Genomic DNA, 23548 nt, shown 5'->3' with positions numbered 1-23548 from the left:
CAAACTTTCCCTTCATTTACTATGCTACCTTTAAAATTATTTAAGTAAAGCTCCTTTCTCTTCTGGGCACTGGTTCATAAACTGAAAACCACAGTTTCTTAGTCACCTACAGCCAGCAATTAACCCAGTATAATGATGGCACAACTCTTAGTAATAATGGTACAAGAAGTAAAAATAGAAGAGGTATCATTAGCAGGTTCAAGTTATCTATTCAGGCACTAGGACACAACTTGAATTTTACACCCTTAAGGTTTGATACAGTGTGATTTTTAGATGATCATGTGTTAAATTGTTGTTGCATACAGACATAAATCAACTTTTACAATCCATCAGATTTTGAAATCAACTGTTATTAACAAATAAAAAAGCACAGAAAATGGTAATGTGCAGAAGGTCTAGAGTAGAGAGGAATGAAAAAGCATAAGAAAAGCAAATAGCACTAAATTATTCAAACTTACAATCAGACTATGCATTCATCATATCACACTAAGCTTTCCTAACTTACAGTATAAAAATCTTTGCCTCTAACTATTAAGTCAGAAGACGCTATCTCCAGACTTTTGAAAAGTTTTCTGCCATTCCAGTAGCAGAGTTCCCAAACAGAATTACAGGAATCTTTCAAGATTAAGAGTTACTGGATCCAGATCGCCAATATTACACATGATAATATAGACAGCAAATATAGATGGCCTTTATCCAAAAGTCTTCAAGAATAGGAAAAAAAAAACAGAGCACAAAACCAAATCAACACACACACATTTGCTGGTGTGCACTTATTGTATTTCAGCATGCAAGTCATATTGGTTTTTTAATTGCCTGTTCACATGAGAAACTTTTACCCAGTTTTGAAAACACAGCCTACTTCTGTGTGCAGGCTTCAGGGAATAATGCAGTTGGCATGTTTGTAGCCCCCAGTGCAAAGTGTTCCTTCTCTGCTGACTGAAATTAATACCATAAACGTGGAACCATTACTTTTCCTTTGCTTCCTACATTATTCAAGCATCATAATTGAAACCTTAGAAAACCTGCTATTAGACACAATAAATGATGACCCAAAACATTTTTGAGACATAATCCCCCAAAGGCAAGTACTCCACATAAAACCCCCCAGTCCAAATTTCAGAATTAATTACTTTTGTCATTTGTGACAGGCACTGTGAATCTGAATTAATTATATTAGGAATATCTGTAAACAGAGTAATGGCTTGAAGGAAGTAAATCTTTTTGATAGAATTTGCCATGCATTTTGGATGCTGAAACACAGGATGTGGTTGGGGAACTAAGCTAAATTTACCCAGAAAATTAATTGTATAATATTCTGTCCACTAGTGAATATCTTTAAAAGATTGGCTTGTAACAGACTGTCAGGAGAACAGTGACCTTTCTGCCTGACAACAGAAGCACAAGCAACATCACTATCTTAATAAAACATATGACCACCAGTACTCAAGGAATCAATTCCCTGCTTCCCGTGGGCAGGCAGGTGTTCAGCCATCTCCAGGAGAGCAGGGCTCCATCACACTTGGGACTTGGGAAGACAAACACCATCACTCCAAACGTTCCCCCATCCTCCTTGATCCACCACTTTATATACTGAGCATGATGTCCCATGGTCTGGAATCTTCCTGTGGTCATCTGGGGTCACCTGTCCTGGCTGTGTCTCCTCCCACCCTCCCAGGCACCCCCAGTCTCCTCACCACTGGGGCTGTATGAAAAGCAGAGAAGGCTTTGGCTCTGTGCAAGCCCTGCTCAGCAATAACAAAAACACCTCTGTGTTATCAACCCTGTGTTCAGCACAAATCCAAACACAGCCCCAGACCAGCCACCATGAACAAAATTAACTCTACCCCAGCTGAAGCCAGCACACCTACCTTTTGCAACAATGATTGGACTGTCCCTGTATGTCAAAAAGCTCCTAGTAGATTGCTTATTTGTATTAAACAATGTCTTATCATTCAAAGTCAATGTGGGTTTTTTAAGTTTTTAGATTTGGTATGTTAGAAAAACCTTGTGATTTTTTTCAGGCAGTTCACTCCCAATAAGAATATATATAGAACATTTCCAAGCCTGTTTTATTCTGCTCTGGAACACTTCAAGGATTTCATAAAGCATTTTTAAATCATTTGTATACAAAAGTCAGGATTTTTCCACAGAAAATAAACAAAAAAATCTGCTCTGTATGCAGGATCTTTTTGAAGGGAAGATATAAAGATGTGGTTACAGCATATACACATAAACAAATCAGTCTAGAATCCACCTTGAAATTCCCACAGGTTATATGTCAGCTGTATTTTTATGATTTGATGTGTAAGGACCAAATACATGTTTGGACAAGATTTGGTCTTTTTTGCTCTTGAAAGATGAAATGGTACATCAGGTACAGATATCTACACATAAACCTCTAAGCCCTCCACACAGCTATGAAGAACTAGAGGAAAAAGGCCAGCCAGAGGGAAAAAGTGTGACTGAGCCTGCAAACAAAGCTGGGAGTGAAAGATGCTAACAGAGTCAGTCTGCCTTCTCTCTCAGTCACTGAGGATGAAAATCCAAGTTTATTCATCTGGTTTCTCTGTGCAGAAAGTATAAAATTATTCATCTCATGCATACACTTTTCATGAAGTAGCAAGCATAGCAGCCAAGGAAACTGCAGACAAGTACACTGATTGTGTAAATTGTAACAAGTCTTGCTTTGTGAACCTGGAAGCACCATAATGAAGTGTATATCTCTCAAATCAGAAACCTTTTTCCAATGTTTTCTTCTCCAAAGATGAGCTATTAGTCCCTGGCTGCTGTCAGAAAGCTTCTCTCTGATTTGTTACAGTTTTTGCTTTTGCAATATTTTACAAGCAGCTACCTGAGACAGCCAATTGAGCAGCCTTATGCAGCAAGATTTTCAAGTACCAAAGATCAACTTCTGCTCTCTCAACAGCAGGAGTTAATTATCCTGGCTCTACCTCAGTGACAAGAAATACATATGTAAAACAGGACAGAAAAAATTTATAAGATACGTATAAATATACTTCAGTGTTGGCTGTTTGCGCTCGTAGCGTCTTTCACAACTGCTAACTTTGTCTTCAAAACATGAAACAACAACTCAATCATGCAAATTATAATTCCTATCCATTTATATTCATATCACAAGGAGTTATCCATGGGTTGAAATGTCCGTGTAAAGTCCAGACTTTTCTTCCAAGGAATTGCTGCTGCTTCAGATTATAGCCATAAATGATGAATCTCATCTATTGCATCCAGCTTCAAATTAGGATTTGAATATTTTTTGTTTTCCAGAAAGAAGGTTGAGGCCCCACCAGCTGCACCCAGCAGTCTACTGAACACTGCATTAGTAAATATACACCTATTTTCCTAATTATTTACAGCTATCTGGACACTATTAACTTGGCAGAGTTTGAGTAAATTAGTGCTAAAGCACCCATCTTACACCCTTATAGAGGAGAGTTTAGTGTCTCGTGATCTATTCAGAGGAACACAAACCATGATCAGAGAGGTGGGGAGCACACCTGGAAGCAAAGTTCAGTTAGCAAACCATCATACTCCACTATGAACTTTGGAAACAACAAACAAAAAAGGACACCAGAGCAGCTTATTTGCCAGTTCTCTAATGCTCACCTGGTGTGAGTTTGCCATGGTTTCAAGCCATTTCTGTAAAACTGTTTGGATCAATACTGGTGTTGGCTGCTCTTGTTTGTGTTTTCATTCTGAGTAGTAAGGAAAGATCAGCGTTCTCCCAGCTCGTTCTTTCACTGATTTCTTTCAATGTGTGGCCTTTATCCTTCCAATACAAGGGCACAGACAGTAGCAGAAATATTCAAAATCAGGTACTTGAACTATTTCCTTTCTCTGCTGCCCCAACAAATTAACCTTGTGGATTAAATCAAACAGTTCAAATCATCTCCACATCAGATGAACACACATGTATGAAGAGGTCATCAAGAAGGTGGCACCAAGCTCTTCAAAAGGTTACACTGCACTTTGTTTTGTGCACTTCATGTGCACTCAGTTTCACTATTTTATTGCCATAATCAATAATTTATTTTCTTCTTCAAATATAAATATCTCAGAGTACCAGAGGGAAAAAAAATATGCATCATCAAAGTAAGATTTAAGCAGACAAGAGGTGTAGGTACCTTTTGTATTGTTTAATATCATTTTTAATTGGCTTATTTAGGGTTCCTTCAGTTTCTCCTGGTTAGGACACAGGCCAAAATGCAATAGCTCAAATTCTGAATTTTTCACTTCCTAATGAGTACTCTTTACTACTTAAATATCTTTAAAAAACGTAAACCTTTTCTATGGAATATATTCAGTCTCTGAATATAGAGATCTGGGTGAAAAAAAAAATCTCTGGATCAGTAGAAGCTCAATTGCATCTCTTCCAATGACACAGACAAGCAGGCTTATCAACCAACTAGTCATGGATTTATTACTGCTAAATACCCCCCCTCCCCAACAAGCATATTTTATTCTCTTACATACTCTATCCTGTTCCTCTGGTACACCATTAAAGGTCATCAGGCTTAAAGCAGCTATGAGAAACAGAGTTCTTAAGACTGTAACTATGCATTGCACTAGATCCTATAAATCCTTCTTAATTTCTAATTTCATTATCCTTGGGAGAGTTTATTTTTACAAATTCCAAGAAGTATGGCCTTCTACCTGACTAAAGCAGCCCATTTATCTAGATATATTACCCAGAGCTCAGACTTCATATTTTTCATTGAGTTAAAAGGGGTTTGCAATGCTCTAACCACCTTCAAGTTCCACAATTATTTTTTCAGTGAAGGGTTAGAAACCCATCAGGCAGCAGGGAATAGATTCCAAACAGACAGAAGCCTTTTACAGTCCAGAATTACATAATTCACTGTTACTGTGGTTTCATGCCTCCTGCTTCAGCAGTATCTCCTCTTAGAAATAGGATGTCAGACTTGTTGGTTAACTAGTCTTTGTTCTCATGACGAACTACAGACCTAATTTTTACTTCTAATTCTGAGTTAAAGACTATTATGCTTTACACAAATCTATTCTGCCTTTAGCTTTTCAACACCATTATCATATGGTTTAAGTAAGCTGTTTACTTCTCTCTATTTATCCTCCAGTTTCTGCCAGTGGGGTCTCTCATTTTTACATAGCTTTCAAGACTGTATTTACTTTGTACAGTCTCTGACTGTCCATTTATACTTCACCAATTTGCATATCCCCAAATGCCCATTTTTCCAGGTCATAAAACATTATATGAGCTATATTGGGAAATAAGACCCTGGATTAAAAATGCATAAATTACTATCTTGCAAGGGCAAGCCATCAGTACTCCTTCCTTTCCAAAAAATTCAGCTACATTTTAAACTCCACTAATTAAAGCTGTGAGTATGAAAAATGCAATAGTAGTTACTAGAGGGACTAGAGGGGCTAGGACTGAATTGCCCAGGCTGGTTTTAATCAATGTATTTATTAATCTTCAGCACATAGTATCTCCTCCTATTGTGACAGAAGGAAAATCATTACTTTGTCAGTGCTATTTACCTGAGTTTTACTTTACAAATAAACCACAAATGCTTCCTTTCTGTGCTTAAAGCCTACTCAAATTCAGCAAACTTTGTGGCTGTGAAATGTACAATACATTTTTTAATGTAAACATTAGCCTACAGAGATGTCATGCAGGGTTTTTGGCTATTCTCACAGCATTGCTTGCAGAACTAGCTCTGCAAGATTCAATACAATGTAAGAGCGAAATATTATTCAATTGAACAATTATTTATTCTCATCATGGATCAGGTATGCAGACTACAGATGCATTATTCTTTTAAATGTCAAGAGACTACGCTTGTTCAAGTTAAATTGAAAAAAAATTATTTCTTTAAACTTAGAAGACTTAGGGAATTCAGATACTAATGAGACCAACAAAACCATTTAGAAAAAGAGATAGATGCTGATCACAAAGAAAACAGTCTAGAGAAAACTTTATTTTAAAGATCACGGGATAAAGTTAGTAGGATAAAAAGCTTAATGATAATTCACGTTTACTCCATCCCATACATGTTTAATACACAGATGCAACCGTTACAGTAAATTGTGCAAGAGCATAACAATTATTTCCAGTTCAAAAGTCAGCAAAAGCTGTTACTTCTAAGCCACACTTTCTGGTCATGCAAGAAATAGTGAGTCCCTATTTTTTTGTATGACAACTGCCAAAAACAATTGTTTTCTAAAACAATATGCCAGTTTGTTTGCATGAGTGAAACAAGACCTGTTCACTCTTGGTATTAGAACATTTGTTGGGCTGCACAAATACAGTATTATTGAAGATGATAGATAAGGATCCTGGACAGGGATTAGAAATTTACTGTCCTGTGGCAGTGTTGCAATTGAGCTGTCAAAAGCTTTTCATATGTAGGAATGAACTCTCCCATTAAGACAAAACAATCCTTTCAGGGGATTTCACTGGGGACAGTTGAAGAAAAATCACTGTTCTTTGCTTATGTGGTCATCCTCAGGTTGATCCAAAGACCCCTTCCCTCTCCCAAGAACCAAATCACTTTTGTAACCAAATCAGCCTCTCGTTTGCTGACTATATTGCAGTGGCTTTTCATTTCCACTGCCATCTAATGCTTCTGTTTATGCAAATATCTTCTCATCCTTTGAATCCATCATCAAGCTACCTAGTTACTGAATAATCCCACCACTTGGAAGGCTCACCTGTTCTGCATTTGCTGTACCCACTCTGTCTGTACTGTGGTTTGTTTTACAGCCAGCTCTGCACCACTCACCTCTTTCCCAGTGCACTGATATCCACTGGCTGCAGTAGATCAGGAGCACAAATCTGAAGCTCTTTCCATATGGAACTGTTTACCAAGGCCAACCATCCAAAAGATTTGAGACAAAACTTTGTGCAAGCACATTGAGTTCGCTGAAGTCTGAGCTCTGCCCGGACAATAAGGACAATAACCAAAATAAAAGATAAAAACTCAAGTGACTTCTTAACTTCTCCACTCCATACCCCAGACCACTTGAAAAATGGTTCATCTATATAAAGACATGAGAACTGGCTGATAAAGATTCATTTGATAAAGATCATTTATTCAGGGCCTTAACATTGTCAGAATTGTCCACAATCACTAGTTCATTGCTTCAGAAAATGTTCCCTACAATTTCAATCAGTTGCTCAGTGATCAAGTTAAATGATGTGCAATAAATATGAGCTATAGTAGGTGAAACCTGTGGGCATAACTGTTCAAGAGGTACTTTTTGCCTTCAAATAACTTTAAGAAAATTTCCTAATGTTTATGTGCTCTGTAATCAAATTACCTGACTCTCAAAGGGAATGACTTGTTAGTGTACATAAATTTAATAAAATTCTGTCCCCTTCTACCATCCCTACAATACAATCAGGCTACTGATTAGCCCATTATATTTGGAATGACTTATATTGGTACTGCTTTTCAAACATGCAGCTCAGACTGGCTTATAGTATTTGATGAGCTCCCACAGTTCAAATTAACCTCAAATACAGGGATAAATTCTTCATCTCAGGATTGGTCTTTTTTGTTAGCACAAAATTTCAGAAAATGTCAGCCAAAATTTTTCCTTTTTGTATAAAGACAACCTGCACAAAGCATTTTTTTTCTGATAGCCAAAGTACCTTCAGAAGTGAGAACTCATTTCATTCTCACTAAATAATCAGGGTAAAGTAAAACCACAGTAATTTAAAAATAGATAAATAAATAAATAGATAGATAGAATCAGCTTCAGTTTTCATCTAGTTCCTACAACCTTTTCCCAGTCTTGATTCTGTCTATATAGCCCCTGCCTGTATTTTGTAACAGCTCTGAGGCTATTCTATAATTTATTCTGACAATTGTTATCCTTAATATCAAACAGCACAAGGAACACATCCGTGCTCACTCTGGAATCAGTGTTTTTGTAAATCTGTCCAAGTTCCATGTTTCATAACAGCTTTCCACTTGAAAACATGACAGATAACCATGATGGTTAAGAATCAATTTTGGCACAGTTGGTAAGCACCTCCAGTTTAACAGAAGAGTGAGCAGCATTTATGCAATATTTCTCTCAAAAGACATCCAGTAACAATGGATGTTTATGTCTAACCCTTACGTGTCATTAATGTTCCCATCAAATTTAATGATCCATGTGGAGCCACGGAGATGCAAAAAAGAGCAACTTCCCTCAAATCAGCTTTTGAAAGCACTAATTTAGTGACTGAATTAGCACAGGATATGGAACCCATTTCGGATGCTTCATAAGTAAGCAAATAAGAGATTCGGGATATTTTCAAAATATATCAAAATGCGTCAAAAAGTTACCTAGGTTGTTTTTATTATTTCTAAGGGCCTTTCCATCATAATTGATAACTAAGCAGATTTCTATTTCTCATGACAGTCAATTATATTGCAAACAGCATCATTATTGACTCAGGAGAACTTACAGAGAGGAAATAAATTCATTTAACAGGGGCTACCCAGAATTCATGACCAAATTGTCCCACATCCTGGACTAGAAGTGAAGATCCCTATAGCTCATAACAAGCCCTTGTGCCAGCCTCACGTAATTCAGAAGATAAATATCAGATTGTCCTCTATTTCTTATTTTGGCAGTTTCTTGTTAAGATTTACGCTGTAACAAAGAGCCAGAATTCCAAAACCCATTATCTGGTAAAAGTATTCATGAAGAATAATGGGTAAGTTCCTAAAACCCCCTGCTAGGCCAATGGCAGATTTAACATAAATCTTAATAGAATCTATTTTCCTCTAAAAACCCAAATACATTTCAGTGCATTCAGCAATTATGAAGCAATATTCAAGCTCTCTTCCTCATGATAAAGTGCACTGTTTCTATTTCCTGTTGAGCTCACCAAAATCTTTCCAAATTAGTTGCTGAACAAGAAAGCAGCGTTGGATAAACATGTTATTATTTGGCCAGATCAAGGTTTGTCTAAACACTCCTGCCAGGCAATATGTTCCTGGAAGGTCACAGAAAACTGTTATAAAGCAGACCATCAGATAGAATTTAATAGAAAATTCTACTTTAAGCTACAGGTTTGCAAAATTAACCCTCACTCTTTCCATTCTATGTGTAAAAAGGATTTTTTGCAGTGTGTTCACACACTCAGAAAATGTCATTAATTTCTCCAATGTTAACTTTTCCCCTTAGTTTAATTTTAATTTCTTTAATTACTTTCTTCATTGAAACAAATTAACGAGTCTTCCATCAATTCAGTATCACAGCACGGATTCAGAAAGAAACAGGACAGAGTTCAGAGAGATCAACTAGAATGTCTGAGCCTTCAGCAAATAGCATGAAAGACAATATCCCATAGATTTATTTAATTCTAATACTATTAAGTTTAGAGGGTTTTGCCTGGCTCATCTTTTGCCTGTCTGATAATATGGTCCTCAGACAAAAAAAAAACATTAAAGGGAAAAAAAATCTTTACAAAGTCAACAATCCAGGAAAAATATCTGGATCTGTTGGCTCAAAGAACATCAAGATTTTACAATGTCAGAGGCCCAGAGGATTAAATGTCCTCAAAAGAGGAATTTAATCATATTTTCAGATATGCATGGTAACTTTCATAATGTAAAAAGGAGATATTGAATTCTTTTTTTATTTACAAAACAGTACATTCCAAACCCCTATAACCCAAGGCAAAGACAAAAACCTAAAAGTCTGGAAAAGATCTTTAAGACCATTGAGTTCAATGAACCCAACCCTGCCACGTCCACCACTAAACTGTGAACCCCAGGGCCACATCTGTACCTCTTTTAAATATCTCCAGGGATGGTGACAATCGCTTCCCTGGGCAGCACAGTTCGAGTGCTTGGCAAACCTTTCAGCAAAGAAGCATTTCTTAATATTCCATCTAAACCTCCCCATTTGAGGCTGTTTCCTCTTGTCCTATTTCTTGTTTCCTAGGAGAAGAGGCCGACCCCCACCTGGCTACAGCCTCCTTTCAGGCAGTTGTGGAGAGGGATAAAGTGACCCCTGAGCCTCCTTTTCTCCAGGCTGAGCACCCCCAGCTGCTCCTCATGTGCTTCAGACCCTGCAGCAGCTCTGTTGCCTCTGTCTGGACATGCTCCAACACCTTCATGTCTTCCTTGTAATAAGGGGCCCAAAGCTGAACACAGCATTGGAGATCTTGAATTAATTCTGATTAGAAGTTTTAAATGTGTTTGCTGATGTTTTGTACAGGGTATATAAATTAACCCTCCAAGAGCCATATGTGCAGTGATTTATGAAATGGGTATTTTGGTCATTAATTATATTAAGACTTTTTTTTTATCTTCAATGATACACAAACATATCATTAGCACATCACAGAAAGTATATATGTATGTGCCATATAACAAAGGTCAATACGTTTACATACTCTCAGTCCCTCACACTAACTACTGGTTTTGAGTGAAATATGAACATCTTGCTGTGTGTCATTTGATGTAACAAAAAATACCACTTTGCAAACAAAACATTTTTTTACTGCCTTTTCAACCACAGGCCACCACAGCTACAAGAAAAGGTAACGTTACACAAGATGCACCTTTGCCAGTCTGACACCTCACCTCTCCATTCATTTTTTGCAGCTGTTCTCTGCACCATCATCAGGGCCAGGCACCCTGTGGTGTGAAGAGCAGGGTGTGACATGTTGGGGTGTGAGAGTCAGTGGCCTTTCTATTAACCCAGGAACACACTGTGCTGGGGTGTTAGCTATCTAAGTTCTATCAGCCTTGAAAGCATCTGTTGTTCTATGTTAGTGGGAGGTGTCAAAAAAAAAGAAATCATCCAATACCTATCACCACAAAACCATGGCATAGTCACACAACTGCTCTATTTTGGATGTTTGGAAGGCAGATAAAAACTGAGAAGGTTTATTTCATGGAATCTTTGGCAAAACACACTGAGCCACAACTGCATTCACCTAGCAAAATGAACACCAGAAGTTCTGGATACAAACTACCAAAATAAAGCTAAAGTAAAAGCCAGAAACATAACAGGAAGTCTGGCTCAATCAGATGCCAAATTATGCTTGTTTTTAATTCTACTGCCCACTTACATCTTGGTGAAGTGATATTTCTCTACTGATTCCCTTCCTGGGTTAGACTAAATTAATTTTATTGATGTCAAATTCAGCCAGCTCACCTTTACTATTTATTTTTAATAGGTTTGATGCAATACATTTTTATTACCAAGATAAGTATTGGTTAAAGCCTCTGCTTTCACTCATTTTGATTGCCTCGTGTAATTAGGAAGTGTAAAAAGAGTGAGCATGAAGTACAAATAACATTTTACATTTGCATATAGATCCTAACAAAGTGAATATGCTTTGAAAAACACCTACCCTCGAGGTGAAGGACAGAAAATAAACAGGAAGGCACAAAAAAGGAGGATGCTCTAAAGTGCTGTGAAGTAGCATGGTATGTTCAAGGTCTGGACAGAACAGAAAGGATTCCCATGAGTCAAGTCTAACCTGCTCTGACTAATGCAACCAAGCTAAGTTTATACCATTTAAGATTATATATTCCTGATACTTTAAATTTGACGTTTTTAAAGTAATGCAGCATTTCCAAAATCTCCAACCCTATCCAAAGCTCTAAGATGTGAGTGGGCAGTCACAGAGCTACACCGAAGTAGTCAAGGGTTTATATAAGGGCAGAAACACAACCACAGAAAGACAGCAGCAAAGTCTGGGCCCAGGGCTTTCAAATAGGCAGAAGAGATTTGCCATGACTGACCAGACAATTCATGTTTGTGAGCCAACATCCCACCGGCAGCAACTGCCAGCTCCTGTTGACTCAGCTGGGACTGTAAGTGAAAGGAATGCCTGATGCAAATCTTTTCCCATATCTTCCAAAAACTGAAAATCAGATTTTCCACAGATAAAATCTCGTTTGCTGGGTAATCTTCCAAGTGACACTATAACAACATTCAACGACATTTGGATTTTATGGAATGGCTGATAAGACTAAATTACAGCTGCAAAGAAGAAAACTTCAAAACACATTCTGTGAGTAGATGCAGAATATTTTTTCAAATAAAGTATTTTTATTCCTGAAAAACTGTTTAATTCATTTTATAAAATGTGAGAAATCAGGTTTGGAAAGCACCAAGCAAGCCTATTTTTCTTCTCTCGCCTAGGGCAGGATGCATTACTCATTTACTGTACTGTACTGTGTTTTCTAGCCCTGTCTCATTTTAAACACAACTTCAAAGATATGAAGCATCCCACACTTCCCATGGGAAACTACTCCAAAATAGAACAGAGGTTTATTTCTGACATTTAATATAATCTCTTCTCCTCAGCTTCATCCCATTACACTCAATCTGTCACCTTCTAACAGAGTTTGAAAATAAGTAGACATGTTTTTTTTGAAATCTTGTTTAAGTTTTGGACACTGTCATCCATATGCTGAGAAAAACACGTTGTGCCACCCCAAGACTATGCTGACTTATTTCTCAAATGCCACCTCCAAAGCCCCACAGCCAGACTTACAGTCACCTTCCTTTCTCAAGGAACTCGGGGGAAAAATGAAATTAATAGCTTTTTTCCTACTGCTGTGGCTGGGAAAGGCTACAGAAATACAATTGCAGTCGAGACATTTCTCCATAGCCCTTCATCAATCCCAGGGAAACTCACCTATTGGACACCTCTGCTGATCCGTAACAGCAGAGGAAAAGTTCATGTCTATTTCTCACACGAAAATGGGATATCCTGATTTTTTCCAAAGGAAGCCTGATATATCAAGCATTCTTTAACATAGATTCTTTTGAGAATAGGGTTCAATCATAATAATAAAATAGTTGTTTCAATGAAGCAAAGGTGAAAGAGGTGAGATCTGCTGCATAGCAACAGCTGAGGCTCCCAGCTCCCTGACTGCTGAGTTGTTGCATATTGTACCATGTTATACAGCAAAAACTCTGCTTTCCGCATCTGATGGAGAAGAAAATGGTATCACTCCCTCCAAATTGGAAGTACAAAAAGATCAGAAGGTAAAAGAATAATTACTTTGATCTTACTTTCCCTAATGGAATCTATTTCCAACTAATACATCTTTCCCACAATTAAACCAACCTGATGAGATCTATAAAAAGGTTTTCTTTGTCCAAAGCACAGGCTTTTAAATTTTGTCAGCACTACCACTGAGATCAGAAAAAGTTCAAAAGGTGTGACTGTAAATTTTCTGAATCATTATGGAGTCAAAAGGAGAACTGGTACCAGATTTGGGGTGAATGGATGGCCCACTAAACTTTTAAATAAATTTTTGCTGAAAGCCAGACTTTCACTTAAAAAAAAAAAATTAAAAAATCAAAGAAAGTGAAAACTGACAAAATTAAGACCTGTGAAACTTTCAAATGAATCTATCGTCTGAGCTTTCCATTGGATTTATCCTTCAATACTATTTTTTCCTCCAAAAGATCAGCACAGAGCCTACCAGCAGCAGTAACTTCCTCTGACACACAAAATTACGGTGCAATCAGGAATTCTTTCAAGGGCTGCAGCCTAAGCACATATGTGGTTTCAAAGGAAACAATGCAATTCCATTACCTACAGGTACTAAACAGAGGTGTGTGTTTTTAATCTGATAGCAGGAATAAAATCTGTCTTATGTGAAAGGAGATGGAAAAGGATACTGTTAAAATAATTGCTTACAAGTACTTTGACAGACCAAGCTCTAAGTGACTGTGGTGTTTGAAAGCTTGATTATACCTCTCCCTTCAGATATTCTGGAAAATCTTTGAGACCTGATTATGGGCTGTGATATATTTATCTGAACTGCACTGTACAGACACTTAGTACTGATAAAATACTGATAAAATATAAGTCATACCATGTAATGAAAACAGTATTGAAGAGGAAAGTTGCAAAATCATCAGAGACAAGCATATGCCACCTGCAAAAGACTATGGAAGTTCTTCAAAGGTAAAAACCTTTACTGACATGGGGGAAAAAAAACCAACTTAATTCAATTTTATGTTCTTTAATGCTTTAAATTCAAAATTCAGAGTATAGGTTGGAAGATCAACCAAGAAAGTCTTCTCTGGTAAAATCCCTCCTGGAGTTCAACAAGCACCTAGAGATTTTCAGCAATCTATCCACAGGTATTGAAAATCAATCCATAGGGACTGAGAAACCCAGAGACAAGTCTGTTCCAGTGTCTTTGCAGCCTTTGCTGTGAAATTCATGGCCAGGCCAAAGGCCATAGAAGACCCAGTTACTGACCATCTGAAATTCACACCCTCAACTGGGAACTGCTCATTTCCCCAGAAACTGATTTCCTTAAAGTGCATGCACAGATAGTCATGGCAATGATGTTTTAAAGATAAGAATATCTCCCAAGGAGAATCAGACATGTGCCAAAAACACTGCAGAATTCCAAAGTGAGGACGTGTGTGCTGGTGCACAGAGTCAGGCTGGCTGCTCTGCAGGGTTCTGTGACAGAATCATGGAACAACTTGGGGCAGAAGGGACCTCAGGAGGTCCCACAGACCAGGCTCCAGAGCAGAGCCAGAGCAGCTGCAAGATCGGACCAGGCTGCTCAGGGCTTTGTCCAGCAAGGCCGTGAGGAACTCCAGTGATGGAGACGGCACCACCTCTGTGGGTAGCCTGCTCCAATGCATAGCTTTCCTTGTGGTGAACTTTACGAGCAGTGTGAACTGCTCTTATTTCTATTTATGCCCATTCAGTCGTGCCCCCCAAGCCTCCATCTCAAACATATGGTTTTAAAGAATTCATCTCTGTCCAAAATTTACATTTGCATTTTAAAATACAATACTTCACACAGTGTACGAACGTGTACACTGAAGCATATGTCTTCAGTACAAAATAATTTCCCTCTTAATACTGCTCCTAGGTCTTGTGGCTCAGCTGGTAGACTGAATTGCTGCCAGAGTTCCAGTCTAGTTGCTGCTCAGGTCACCTATTTTCTCACGAAATATCTGGATGCTGATGCCAAGAGATGAGCTAGAGTCACATGCAAAGTGCTGCAAAGGCAAGTTAAGTTATTCTGTAGCTTTCAAGTTAACAGAAACATTTTTCATTCAAAAATTGCTTCATGGAGAAGTCATTATCTAATTTTACTAATATCCCTAGGCACATGGATTGTCTTTACCCTCTTATCCTGCTTCTCTGTGTTTAACGTTGTGATATATTACCACCCTTTCTGAATTCTGACACAGATGACCCTGATGCAAATTTCACATCTCAGATTCCACTGCTGAAATTGAGATAACTGACACAAAAATGTTTGTTTCTTTTCCCACAACTAGTTAAAATTCTGTGGTTTAAGTAACTGTTATCAAGTGCAGAGACAGAGATAAGTGGACAAATACATACAAACATCTGTATAAGACATGCATGGAATAACTTTAGAAGACAAGAGGGCAGAACTAATAGTTGTTCTCAATTTGATAACAGTCCTAAGATGCCAGCAGTGCTTTGTCTCTGCACCCAACCACATCCTTTTATTTATACTTCTGTAGCCTATAAAGAAAAGCTAATCTAAAAATCTACTTGAGAAATTTTTTTATTTTTTCAGAAGAGCTTTTAGAATACTAAACAGGCCTATACATAAAGATTTGACTTGAAGGAAAACTTCTGTTCTTTTACTAGTCCTCAGTATTTAACTTGAAACGTACATACATCTCAGTGTAATTATATGATTATAGACATCTCATGCCCATGGAATCTTCGTGCAAAAATAGTTCTAGTTTATAAATAAAGATAAGGATATGCATTGGACTGACAGCTGGCACTTCAGAGAGAAGCATTTGTGAACTAGCAGGTGATTTTCAAAAAATCTTAAGCCATGTTCAAATAAAACAGCTCTAAGTTCAGATGCTGAGCCAAATTTTATCCAATGTCTCTCTTTTCAGAAAATTCAAATACTTGCCATAAAAGCACCCTGAACATTATGTAACTTCTTCCTTTGTGCAAGAGCAGTTCCCCAGAAATAAAAATGAAAGAACCATCTTCTCCTTAAAAACACACCCATTAGTTAAACGAACTTCCTAAAATATCCAAGACTTTATTCCTATGTCCTTCTTTGAATTTGAATAAATTCAGAAAAAATACCCTTCATATATGCTTTTGCATCTTTCTTTTCCTTTCAGCAGTAGGATGCAAGTGGAGAGTCTATGCTGTTTTAATTAAAAAACCAAAGCACAATTAAAACACACAATTTTTTATTTTAAGATCTGAATTGTCAATATGTAAAATGAACATATTTTGCTTGTAGAATTCCCATAGGTAATTTTTTGTTGTTGTTAAGAAATTGTTCTCTTGCATAATATTACAAAGGGCCAAGATTGAAACCACCAATGTAATATTTACTTGAGCACAAGTTCATGGGGGAGGGGGGAACCCTAAACAAAAATGAAACCCAAACAAGATTAGTTTTCAATGATGTAGCTGAAGACAAAGTAAATAAATTAGTTTGGGGATTTACCTGTCACTAGTGGAGAAGCTTCTCACAGAAATCAAATCAGAAGACTGAAACATTAGGAGAGCAGACACGCTCTCCTTCAATTTGCTGTATTATCAATCACAATTTTCAAGTTGTTTTTCTATACTAGTTTAGACTAGTATAAGAATAAGAATGGCAACCTCTGTAATAACCATTGTGGAACACAGAGTGTAGCAGGAAAATTTTATATCCTACTAATGGCAATGTCTCAGAAATGTGTTCTAGAAGCAAATACTTTCTTTTGAGCCAATTTTATAACTCATTGTGCAGTCTGTCACAGACCCCAAAGTTGTGTTTCTCCACATTGACAGTGACAAATAAAAGGCTTCCTACTAAATCAGACAGTTTCAAAAGGCAGTACAGGGTCATATTGATCTTGCAAGACAGAAATAACAGACAGATTCCCCACCATGGTATTTTGATTCAAAATTATGTAGGAAATACCAGGAACAAATAGCAATTCCCAGCATATGTAAAAAAAAGGGAAATATAATTACATGAATATATGAATTAAGGTAACCTTTTTTCCTAGATAAGAATAATAAACATATGCAATTTCACATACTTGCTTATCAACTAAGAACAATATTTTACTTGGGCCCAGGTACACATCAATGTGAGAATGCAATTGTGATGAGTGACATTGTATCACACTTTGAGCTGTGCTCCTAATATACTCTCCAAGAGATAAATCCATGTATTCTTTCTTTTACATGCTGTATATGTAAGAAAGCAGAACAAGATTAAAAATCCAATAAAAGATGAAGTAATGTCTTAAAAGAATTCAAACCTATTTATTGTTTTGGAACAGTCCTTATTTTCATTCTTCAGGGCAGTTCCTCTCAATTATTTTGTTCAAGGAGTTGGATCCTAGTGACTACAAACAAGTAAGGCAGTAGATCTAACGTTACAGCACACAAAGGAGCAATGCTATTTACTATTTTACATATAAGTGAGCGTATTTCAAACTGTTACACCACAGAGCATAGATAGATCATGATGCTTAGAGATTTCTAGAAAAAGGGATCATTTTAGATCAAATCTGTACAAAGACAGATGAAGAAATACTCCCATTTTTGTACTTTCTAACCTTTAGGATAAGAAAAATTCCAGACCTACACAGAGAGCCATCCCAAAAAGAAGACATGAGGGGAGACACATCATCCCAGCTCTGCTGTAAACCACCATCACACAAATGTTCACAACTCTCAGTAACAATACCTTTCAAGAAATACACTCCTAGTTAATAAGAGCATCCAAATCCAGATTCTCATGAGGCTTACAGCTTTACTGCTAATGCTTTATAAGACACCAATCCAAAAACCCAGTGTCAAAGACTTTCCAAGAATAACAATGTGTTAATACAAAGACTTAAAAATTGAAGTCCCAGCATAAGTTCATATATCCCAAAGCAGAGAGGCATCCAAAATACCTATCATAGATGTCATACAATATAATTTGAAATTTGGAGGAGTAGGCAAATACATTTTTCAGTAGCCAGGGGACGATGAAGACTACACTGAATAGTCATGTATGTATCTTCAAGGCACAGATGGTAACACATCTTACTATTCATCAGGTAGTTTACTTAAAAATCAATCCAGAATTAATTCATGGTTAAACAATCCTAAATCCCAACACAATAAGACTTTTTTCATCCCCTCTAGCTAATTAGTGTTTTAACTGCTACAGCACTTTATTCTTATCGTGGCTTCAGTTTACACCAACGTGTTGGTTTTGCATGGCCTGGTTTTTGGTAGCAGGGCCATGGGGGTGGCTTCTGGAAGAAGATGCTAGAACCTTCCACCATGTCTGGCAGAGCCAATGGCTGATGGCTCTGAAGATGGACATGCTGCTAGCCAAAACTGGGCCAATGAGAGAGCTTGGTAACACCTCTGTGATGACATATTTAAGAAGAAATTCAAAGTCACACAGTTTTGCCTTCTAGGCAGAGAAGAGGAGGTGGTGAGAACATGTGAGGAAAACAACATGGGACACTATGGTCAGTGGAGAAGGAGGGGCAGGAGGTGCTCCAGGTGCCGGAGCCGAGGTGCCTCTGCAGGCCGTGGTGCCGACCATGGTGAAGCAGCTGTGCCCCTGCAGCCCATGGGGATCCACGGGGGATGCAGAGATCCACCTGCAGCCCCTGGGGGAGATGGTGCCCGTGGCAGAGCAGGTGGATGCCTGGAGGAGGCTGTGTTCCAGTGGAATACCCGGTGGGGAGAGAGGGCCCCGCTTCCAGGTGGAGCAGCCTGTCCTTGGGGCCCTGCACCCCGTGCAAGAGACCCACGGCGCAGCAGTTTAGGGAGGGCTGTGTGCCCGTGGGAGGGACTCACGCTGCAGCAGGGGCGGGGTGGCTGCTGCTGCTGCTGCTGAGAGTGGACCCGCGTGGGAGAGGTTCGTGGAGAACTGTCTCCTGTGGGAGGGACCCCACAGGCTCACAGGGGAAGGAAGGACTCCTCTCCCGGAGCAGCGGAAGAAAATCTCGGTGCTGAAATGACCAAACCCCCATGCCCTGTCTCCCTGCGCTGTCGGGGGGAAGGAGGGAGGGGCTGGGGGAAGAAAAGGTGTGTTTGAGGGTTTATTTTACTTCTCATTATCCTCCTCTGATTCTGTTAGCAATACATTCACTTTGTACTTCTAAGTTGAGCCTGTTTTGCCCTTGGAGTATTTTCTCCCAGTCCTTATCTCAACTCCTGAAGCCTTCATGAAATTTTTCTCTCCTCTGCCCAGCTGTGGCAGGGGAGGGTGAGTGAGCGACTTTCGTGGGCCCCTGACGTTTGGCCAGTGTCAAACCACGGCATCAGGCCTTGTTCTGAACTGCTCAGCCATAAATGCCATTGCAGGAAGAGCAGAAAATCCCACAGCTCCTCCTGTGGATCATTTGTCTGCACTGACTTTGTGCCACTGCCTGAGCTGTGGGGCCTGAATTGCCTCCAGGCAGCCAGGATTGTTCCCAAATGTCATCCCCTGGCTCTCTAACTTGATACGGTCTTGTTCCCCCAAAGTCCATATTCAGAGCCCAGCACTGGGAATAAACTAAAAATGCAGTACCAGAGGGTTCTGTTATCCTGAGGATTTGGGGGATATTTGGCAAAAATTTATGGGGGCCCAGGTTGGACTAAGCTTTTAACACTCCCTGGATTCACAGGATCGAGGATTCCAGCATGCACCGCGCAGGTTTTTTCAGGGAAATTCCTTGATCCCCAAATCCACATGAATTCAAAGCAAAAACCCCTGGGAGTTGAAGGCAACAGGATGTTTCTTGGGAATTTTGAAGTATTCGGTGTGTCCTCAATGTTAGGTTTGAATTAATGCAAATTTTCCAGGATTGTGTGTTCGGAGTTTCTGGTTTAGGGATGGCAAGGTCTGGATTTGGATTTGTGGGCACCAAGCACTCCTTGTGTCAGCTTTAGGTCTGGACTGGTGGGAATTGTCGGAGAAAAGAGAAGGGAATTGAAATGCACAGCTCCATTCTTGGAGAAATGATCAGCATGGGAGAAAAGAGGGTGTGGAACTGCTGGGAGCTCCTGGAGTGAGGGAATGAGCTCCTTTGTGCACCTGCCCTTGCACTCAGACTGGCAACAGCCCAGGTGTGAGCTGTGAGGATGAGGAGAGGGCAGTTCCTGATGGGGGCTGCTTTAGGAGCGGTTTCCTCAGCTCACTTTTGCATGGAGATGCTGGAGGAGAGGGGCTTATGGTGGGCTCCTGGGGGGCCTCTTATGGAACAACGATGAGAGCATCTCACAGGGCCTGGGGGAGCACCTGGATGCACTTGGATGTGGAGCATTGCTTAAAGGAGGTGCCGAGGGACAAACCTTTGTGCCAGGCAGGAGTGGGTGAGCCAGTGTGTGGATTTGCAGGGGGATCTTTCTCCTTTCCCCTTTCCCCTTTCGATTTCATCTTGCCAGTCCCTCCCAAGTGCCCTCAGACCCTCCCCAGTGCCCCCAGGAAAAATGGGGGTTATGAGGACAAAAGGAGTTTAAATTGAGGGAAGAAACTCCTCTTCCATTATTGTCTGTGTTTGAACTGGGGGGCAGGGATCTCCCTTCAGCTGTCATTTTAAGGGTACTGGTTGAAGGAAAACCTGCCTTTTCCATAGTGTTGGGGTATCAGTTGACAGGGAATCCCCGTGTTCCATTTTAAATGGAAGGGAAAAGAACGGATGTTGCCATTTTATGGGTTTGAAATGAGGGTAGCCCCCCATTTTCATCATCCTAAGGTTTAAATTGAGGGGGAAGCCCTGTTGTCCCTGCTTTTTAAGGGTCTGAACTGAGGGTTCCCCTTTTTCCATCTTTTGAGAGATTTAAATTGAGGGAAAACCCTCTTTTTCTGATATATTAGGGGATTAAATTGGAGAGGAGAACCCATTTATTTGCCGCTGTATTGCTTTAAATTGAGGTAAACACCCCCTGTTGCCTCAGTTTCCGGGGTTAAATTGAAGGAAACTCCAGCTCTTCCAGCATTTGACGGGTTTAAATCGGGGTGTGCCTCTGCATTTGAGGGCGTTTCTGCCCGTGCCCCGGCACCAAACCTCTTGCGCGGGAGCACTCCTGGCCCCTGGGGAATTTCGGAGGTGGAATGGGAATTTGGTGGGCTGCCGACAGGGACTGCCGGAGCCGAGGCGAGCGCTGCCGGGCCGGCGGGCGGGAGCAGCGCCGGGCACGGAGCAGCGCCGGTCCCGGCCGCTCTGCCCGGTCCGTGCGCGGGGCTCGGGCGCCGCCGGGCCCCCGGAGGAGCCGCTTCCCCGCCGGGACCGCGCTCCGCCCGGTGCCGGGTGCGCGGGGCTGCTCCCGGGCGCCGAGTGCCGCCGGTCCCGTGGCTCCCGTGGCCTTCCCGGTCCCCCCGCACCGTGGAACGGCGCCAGCCTGGAGCGAGTCCCGGCAAGCGGCGCTGGGGGACACGTGTGGCTTGTGAGCTTCAGAGTTTGCTTGCAAAAGTCACTGAAAGGAAGAATGGAAAAAAACCCAACCGCGACACCCCAAGCTTTTTGTCTGTGGGCTTTGTTGGTATGCTCCTTAACTGAGCCACACGCTTTTCCCGGTTTTCTCATGCTCCTCTTGCTCAATCTCAAAGTCAGTGTAGGATTTCCAAAGAACCTGCAACAGAGAAGCCTCTCATCATGTTCATTCCCAGCACACTGTGACACCGGGAGGGGAAGAGAACAGATAAAGGTGAAATTTCCCTGAGAAAAGGTTCGGAGATCAGGGTGTTCACTGGCGGCATGGGCTGGGATTAGGGCTGAGCAGCACCAAACCAGGTGCACATCATCCATCAGCTTTCACCTCCTGTTTTAGCAGGGGGTTTATGGCCCTGCCAAGAGACAGATGCTAATTAATGAGTCCCAGGCGGAGCCGTGACAGTAAGTGGTTCTGTTCGAGCTGGCGGTCTACTGACACGTTCATCAGCCACACTCTCTAGTAAGTCCTGGGGTTTGTTCCTGTTTTTCTTTCAGCCTTCTATCCAACTTTCCAGTCCGTCTCTCTGTCCAGTGTGTCTTTTGTGTTCCTTTCTTGTCCGGAGTGCTCCCCATCCCATTCCCTTTCACTACGGTACTCTCTCTTGTTTTTGTTTTTCTTTTAAGAAATAAATCCTCAATATTTATTTAATAAATATTGGTCAGTCCCTCTTCCTGTTCTCTGTCCTATTTTTTTTCTCTCTGTCTCACTCCCTGCCCGCATCTTTATCTTTCCTTCTTTCTTCCTCTCCTTTTTCCTTTGCCCTGCACCGTGACTGTATTTCTTTGTCCCTCTCACTGTCCTTTTTGCCTGTACCTGTCTGCATCTGCTGCTCAGTCCTTCTCCCTCATTGCATCCTTCTCTTGATAACCCTCTGTCCTGCTGCCCATCCCTCTCTTTCTCCATCCCTCTGCTACACCTTGCCCGTCTTCCCTCCACACCCACCTGCCGTGGTCATTTCCTTTCTCTGTCCTTGTTTCCCTCTTTATCTCGGTATCCCTCTGTCCTTCCTGTGTGTTTACCATTCTTTTTCTCTGTCCTTTGCCGTGCCTCATTCATGTTCCTTTTTATTCTCTGTTGCTCTGTCCTGCTCCCTGTGCCATTGTTTCTCACTGGATCCTCCTGTCCCGTTTCCTGTCCCTATTCTTTTTTAATCCCTCTCTGTCGTGCTGCCCATGCCCGATGTTTTTTTCTCAATTCCATCCTGCACCCTGTTCTTCCTTTTCTTCCTGTGTCCCCTCTGCTCCCACTCCCTCTTTCTGCCTCTCCTCGTCTTTCCCTGGTGCTCCCACCCCACCGCTCGATGGGTCCGTGAGCGCAGATTGGGATCCCGGTGCTCCAGCCTCCCAGGGGCAGCAGCAGCGCCGTAGGGAAGGGATGAGACAACTCCTGCCACTGCCCCGAGCGCAGGAACGGAGCGGAGCCTGAGCGGGAGCCGCGGCACCATCGTGGGACACGCAGCCAGCAGCCCGCGACACCGGAGCTGGGGAGGAACTTTAGCCCTTCTGGGGGCTGTCCCCCTTTATTGTGCCAGCAGAGCCCCTTTTGGGGGGGGATGTACACATGTAAATGGCTTTATTAAAGCGACGCGCTGCTGTCCAGGGCAGTTGGACTCGTTTTGTCCCGTCTTTGGGGGTGAGGGAAAAAAGGCTGGGGGATGGGGTGGAGGCTCAGGGGCTCTGATGTCATTTGGGGCACCCCAATGTCCTGGGAGAGCCACGATGCGGTGGAGGAGCAGGTGAGTGGGGAATGACGGGGGCCATCCTGGGTGCCTTCCCCCAGAGGAGCCCAAAAATGCCAGAAAACTCACAGGGACGGGGTGTATGTAGGATACTAAAACCTGTCAGGGTTTTCATTTTTACATATATTGACAAATAACACTAATTTATATCTAAATTCATTTCAAAATACACCCTCTATCTACTATCTTCTGTACCTGAATATAAGAAACCCGGAATAGAGATCTGTAGGTTTTGAAAATAATGACACAGCGCTTCTATATAGGGATGAAGCAATCAAGTGCCTGAAAACACAAGAAAAGATGATCGGCGTGAAGGAAATAAAAAGCGCTCTAAGCCGACTTTTCTCTCGGTTCTCTCGCTG

At 40.9% G+C, this 23548-nt stretch overlaps 2 long non-coding RNA genes across 6 annotated transcripts in view; one reads left to right on the top strand and one right to left on the bottom strand.

Moving 5' to 3' along the window:
* Nucleotides 1-23548, bottom strand: part of LOC125327877 — an 84532-nt gene that overhangs the window by 59758 nt on the left and 1226 nt on the right. The window lies entirely within an intron of this gene.
* LOC125327876 lies at nt 21575-23051 on the top strand. Of its 3 annotated transcripts, none has more exons than XR_007204412.1 (2): nt 21575-21661; nt 21785-23051. It is a non-coding gene; the product is annotated as an uncharacterized LOC125327876 (long non-coding RNA). The 3 variants fall into 3 exon arrangements; XR_007204411.1 differs by having other exon boundaries at nt 21575-21682; nt 21788-23051; XR_007204410.1 differs by having other exon boundaries at nt 21575-21682.

Source organism: Corvus hawaiiensis, chromosome 6, assembly GCF_020740725.1.
Source record: "Corvus hawaiiensis isolate bCorHaw1 chromosome 6, bCorHaw1.pri.cur, whole genome shotgun sequence".
NCBI lineage: Eukaryota > Metazoa > Chordata > Aves > Passeriformes > Corvidae > Corvus > Corvus hawaiiensis.
This window is presented reverse-complemented; position numbering and strand designations above follow the sequence as displayed.